The following is a 5,614-nucleotide window of genomic DNA, read 5'->3' on the forward strand; positions in this document are numbered from 1 at the left end:
AATGAAGGAGTAGTCAAAGGAATGGAATGATGAAGTAAGGAAGGGTAGTAGTAAGAGTCAGCACACATATAGTCTATAGACAGTACCTCTGAGGGACAGAAGTCCCAAGTTCCAGTACAGAAGGGTGTGGAACCCTTAGAACTGAAGGTAAGAGAGCAGAGAATTGTAACATCACCCCTCCTCTAAAACCAATCATTCTGATTGGTGAACATTAGGCTTGGTTAGTAGCTTAGGCATAAGTCAGAACAGTAAGGCTTGGAAATCTGTGAGGCTGAGTTTGTGTAGAGCACCAGGATGAAGCTGATAGAAGTCTCAAATTGCCTTAGGAGCATGGGTGAGGTTCTTAGTAGGTTCCCAAGTACACTCCTCAACTAGGTACCCTTTCTAGTGAACAAGGAATTTGAGTTTTCTGTACAGTAGCTTAGCATCTGCTATGTACTCTACTTTGTATTCTGGTTCAGAACTAATGAGTTCTGGTGGAGGCAGTAGGGGTCTTTGTTGTAAAGGAAAACCCAGATCATAGTACTAAGACAGTAGAACCTTGTTGAACACTAGGTGTATACACTTCTATGTTGTTAGAAGTTAGAGTTTGTAGACAGAGGTGTTAACCTTCTTTTCAATAACAAAGGGTCTGAAGCACTTATTGTCCAACTTCTTCATTAGGTGATCCATGGTCAGGTTAGTAGCTTCTAGCATAACTTTGTCACTAGGCTGGTAATCCTTGGCCACAGACCTCTTCCAATCATAGTTCTACTTTATAACCTGTACTACCTTTTCCAAAAGAGCTTGTGTGTTCTCCCTGATTCTGTGTATCTGTTCTGTAAAGTCTGTTACAGATTCAGAACTGTTATTCTAGTTTAGAACTGTCCCCTGGTACAAATGTCTCTCATGATTGAGGAAGAACAGGGATTGTCCTGTTACAGAGTGTTGCTAGTTATTGTGTACAAATTCTGCCAGAGCTAGTCATTCAGACCAATCCAATTACTAATAATTGATGAACATCCAGAGGTAGAGCTTGATCTCCTGATTGACTCACTCAGTTTGACTGTCAGTCTGTAGGTGATAGGTAGTAGAAGGGTTCCCTTGAATTCTAAGAAGTACATATAAGTCCTGTATGAATTTTGACTCAAATTACAGTCTACAATCATGAATGAGCTTCTGAGGGAGTCTGTGTAACCAGAAGACATGATCTTGATAAATGTACACCATACCTTCAGAAGTGAGTTCTGTTCAGGTCAGAACTGTATGGACTTGCTTGGAGAATTGGTTGATAATTATACAGATAGTGTTGTAACCCTGAGACTCAGGTAGTTTGCCAATCAGGTCTACCAAGACTTCTTCTCAAGAGTGATCCAGGATCCAATACAGATGTAGAGGAGCCTGAACCCTTGTCCAGTAGGCCTTAGTCTGTTGACACATATTATAACCAGTCACATACTTCAGGATTTCCCTCTACATTCCAGGCCACCAGTAGTTCTGAGTAATGAGTTCCTGTGTTTTGTGTCAGCCCAGATGTCCTACAGTTGGATTGTTGTGATGAGCTCAGACAATGTCCTCCTACAGCTTCCAATCCTTTGAAACATACAGTTGGCCTTCCTAGTAAACCTATCCATTCTTATCCTCCTCCTAATCCCTTGCCTGCTTCTCCAGCTGCTTCACTACAACCTGGTCCTGTGTGTGTCTCAGAGCTTACTGTATGTAGGTGACAAAGTCAACATCCTTAGATTCGAGTCAGATCTCTTGAATTGTCTTGGATGCAAAACAGGAATTGTCTAGGAGAACAAGATTTTCATTATCATTCTCCCCCCTTTCATGACCTACTTGTCTTGAGAGTAAATCAGCTTTCATCATTTGCATTCTGGGTTTGTGGGTCAGCACAAAGTCAAAGTCCTACAGTTCTAACATCCAGCAGGCTTAGCAGTAGTTGAGCTTCTAGAGTGCCTGGAAGTACTAGAGATTAAGGTGATTACTCCAAATCTCAAACTTCTGTACAGTACTGAGGAGATATTAATGCTACTCTTCTAGAGAACAGACAATTGTAAGGAGTTCCTTGTTATAGATAGGGTAGTTCTGTTCTGTTACAGAGAGGGATTCTGATCAGAACACTATCAGACACTACTTTCCATCAATGAACTGGGACAGTACTACTCTATTCACAAAGTCAGAAGAGTTGGCTTTGACTCAGAACTTGTCTACAACTGTCAGAACTACTAATACAGGCTTACTAGTGATGGCCTGCTTCAGGGACTCAAATGCAGACTACTACTGCTCCTCCCATTACTAAGGAACATCTTTGCCAGTAAGATTGTGAAGGGGCCAGACAATGGTACTGAAGCCTCAAATAAAGCATTAGTAGTAGTTTGCAAACCTAAGGAACACTTAGACCTGTTTCAGGTTCTGAGGTTGTAGCCAGTTCCAAACTGTAGTTACCTTCACCAGATCTATACAGACCTCTCCTCTACTAATTACAAAGCCCAGATAATCTACTGACTCTTGTGCAAAAGAGTACTTTGCTTCTTAGAGGAACAGTTTATTATCTCAGAGCTGTTGTAGAACCACTCAGATCAGTTGGTAATAGTGCTCAACTGTCTGGGTGAAGATCAGAATGTCATCCAGATACACACTAACATGCCCTAAGTCAATCAGATCTGTAAGAATGTGATTCATGAATGACTAGAACATTACAAGCAAATTAGTTAGTCTGAAGAACATTATGGTCAGTTTGTACAATCTACAATTGGTTCAGAATGCAGCCTTCCACTCATCTCTGTCTTGGATCCAAATATTATTGTATCCTTATCAAACGTCCAACTTAGTAAAAACCCTGAATGTATGTGTCTTATTAATGAGCTCCTGAATCAGGGGGAGCAGGTACTTGTTTTTGACAGTACCCTCATTGAGACAACAATAATCCTAGACTAGGTAGAGCTTCCTATCTTTCTTTTTGACAAAGAAGAAAGGGGAGGCTATAGGGGACTTTAAGGGTTGGATCCAGCTGTTCTGAAGATTTTTCTGAAGGAACTCATTAAGCACCTCCTGCTTGTCTCTGTTGAGCAGGTAGACCTTACAATCCTTAGGTTGGAAACCCTCAGTCAATTCAATTGTATAGTCCTAGAGACAGTGTTTAGGAAGCTAGTTAAATTCCTCTTCACTGAAGACTTTAGGGAACTCTCAGACAAAATCTAGCAGGCTGGGTCTATGTGTATTCCAGAGTAGAGTTGTTTTAAGAGGGTTCTAGACTGGTTCCATCTCTGACATTCTTTAGATTGACTCTATTCTGCCTTGACTAGAATATGTATCTGTATCCACATATCTATCCTAGTCAAAGAAGAACAACTGGTCACCTTTATCAGAACTGTTAGTAACATTAGAAGCATCTGTATCCACTCAGAACAGTAGTACAAGGTAGCTGTAAGACTCAGGACACTAATCAAACACAAGTGTCTACTCTAACTAGTCAATAGTAGAGTTGTGAGCCTTGAGCCATTTGAATCTGATGAAGACATTTGTCTTTCTAAGGTTAGTAACTCTGAACTCAATACTTTCCTTGTAATCCTGAATAGTCATCTGTAGTTGGACAAACTCAGTAATCCAACCATTCTGGTTCAGAGTTCTGTCTGTATTATATACTAGGATTAGAAGTAGAATGTATTGAGTAGAGAGGTAGTGTTCCTACACAAAGGCCTTATTAATACATGAACTAGTACATTTACTGTCTACTAGAGCTGTTGTTCAGATCTGAGAGGATCCTAAGAAGGGAGCCAAGAGGACAGGGACCTGGAGCTAGTGTCTAGAATGTCCTTGAATGAACTGCTACTTGTTCTGAAGGGAATGTACAGCTTGTACAGCCTCATTGTCTGAGAGGGTGAGTATATGTGCCAACATTTCCTCATTAACCTCTCTCTTTCAACAAGGACAGACTCATGTCCTCAGCTGTGAACTCAGCTGAGGCCATTCCTGCTTGATACTACAGACAAACTACTGAGTAGTAAACAGGGCTGGGTAACATTCTGAACGTTCTGAGATCTTGGAACACAAAAGTAACAAGTCAGATTGTGCAGATTTAGACTCAGATGAAGTACAAAGAGAAGAATCAAAAGAATCAGAAGAAATAGGAGAACTATCTACTTTTGTTTTTGACTTTTTTCTTACTTTATTTACTTCTAATTCTACAGTATCCATTGAATCAAAAGTGGCCATTAAAAAATCTGAGTCATAGCCCTTCAGCACCACATTCACTATTGGGCCTCCACAAAATCCTAGAGTATGTAGTCAGGGTCCAGGAGTTCTGAGGTGACTTCTGGATTTGCAGAAAAGGCTTCTCACCATAAATCCTGCTTGTTACTTGTTATTACTCTAATGACCTGACAGATATACTGTTGCTTCTACAGGCAGTCCTTAATTTAGTGCCCTGACTTTCTGCAGGCAAAGCATACTCCTCACTTTTGGGCTTCTCTAATGTCCATCAGAACAGATTGATTACAAATTATGAGTGGATTGATCTAAGGGCTCAGAACTGTTGGAACCAGACACATGTGTAGACATTCTACACAGACTTGACACATCCAAGCTACAGCTTAGTTGAAGGAGATAGTGTGTGTCTTCCACTCAGTGTAAGTAACTAGTTCTAGTATCATTCTGAGAATCTTATTAACCAGTTCTAGGTAAAGAGCTTTTTCAAGCATTCTAATAAGAACATTATTGAACCCAAGCATGAATCCTACCTTCTGGGCCAAGATATTGAATTCCTGAAAGAAGGCATCAGTGGAACATTTGCCCTGTTGTAGAGACACAAGCTTGTTCTACACATTACACTTCTCATTCAGATTGATGAAGGAAGCACAGAGCTGCCCTATGAATTCCAAGTACAACTTGTTGTTCTAAAGTTAGATCAGGCTTCTGATCTAATGACCTTTGATCCAGTTCTGGGCCCAGGTGGCTGTGTTGCCTTCCTTCATGAAGGAGAGGACAAATAGGATGCAATCAAGATCTGAGAATAGATTGGTTGAAGCAGCAGCCATGTATAGTTCAACTTAGCACTAGAAGTCCTCAAAGTGCTACCTATTAAAGTCTGAAGGGTAGGCTACATGTACTTTCTTTCTAGAACAGGTTGCAACTTCTAGAACAATCAGAACAGGTTCTGAAGGGGCTGGGAGCATGTGGTTAGTAAAAGCCTCTTGAATAAAGGTCTACACATATTAAGCTAGCTCTGCTTGTAACTGCTGATCCAGCAGGACAGTAGGGGTGGCAGTTAGTGTAGTAGAGTCTATGTTTATACTACAAAGGAGTCAACACTAAACTAAAAGGGGTAATGAATAGAAGAAGGGTGGCAAAAGTTTAAAAGGGTTTAGAAAGTTTAAAATTTAAAAATGTAAAAGGGTCAGGACAAAGGAAAGAGATTGACACAATGGTGAGTACTGATGCCTGAAACATAGGAGAGTTGTAGAGTAGTAATGGGTAGTCTTAATCTGATGTTAGTAACAGTATAGAGGGGACCCAAAGGCTCAGTAAGGGGACCCAGGCTACAACTATCCTACACAACAGAAATATGGAATACAAGTACTGGAACATAGTTGGAACTTGTAGAACAGGCAGAGAGAGAGAGTGAGACAAG

This window comes from Fomitiporia mediterranea, assembly GCF_000271605.1.
Source record: "Fomitiporia mediterranea MF3/22 unplaced genomic scaffold FOMMEscaffold_6, whole genome shotgun sequence".
Taxonomy (NCBI): Eukaryota; Fungi; Basidiomycota; class Agaricomycetes; order Hymenochaetales; family Hymenochaetaceae; genus Fomitiporia; species Fomitiporia mediterranea.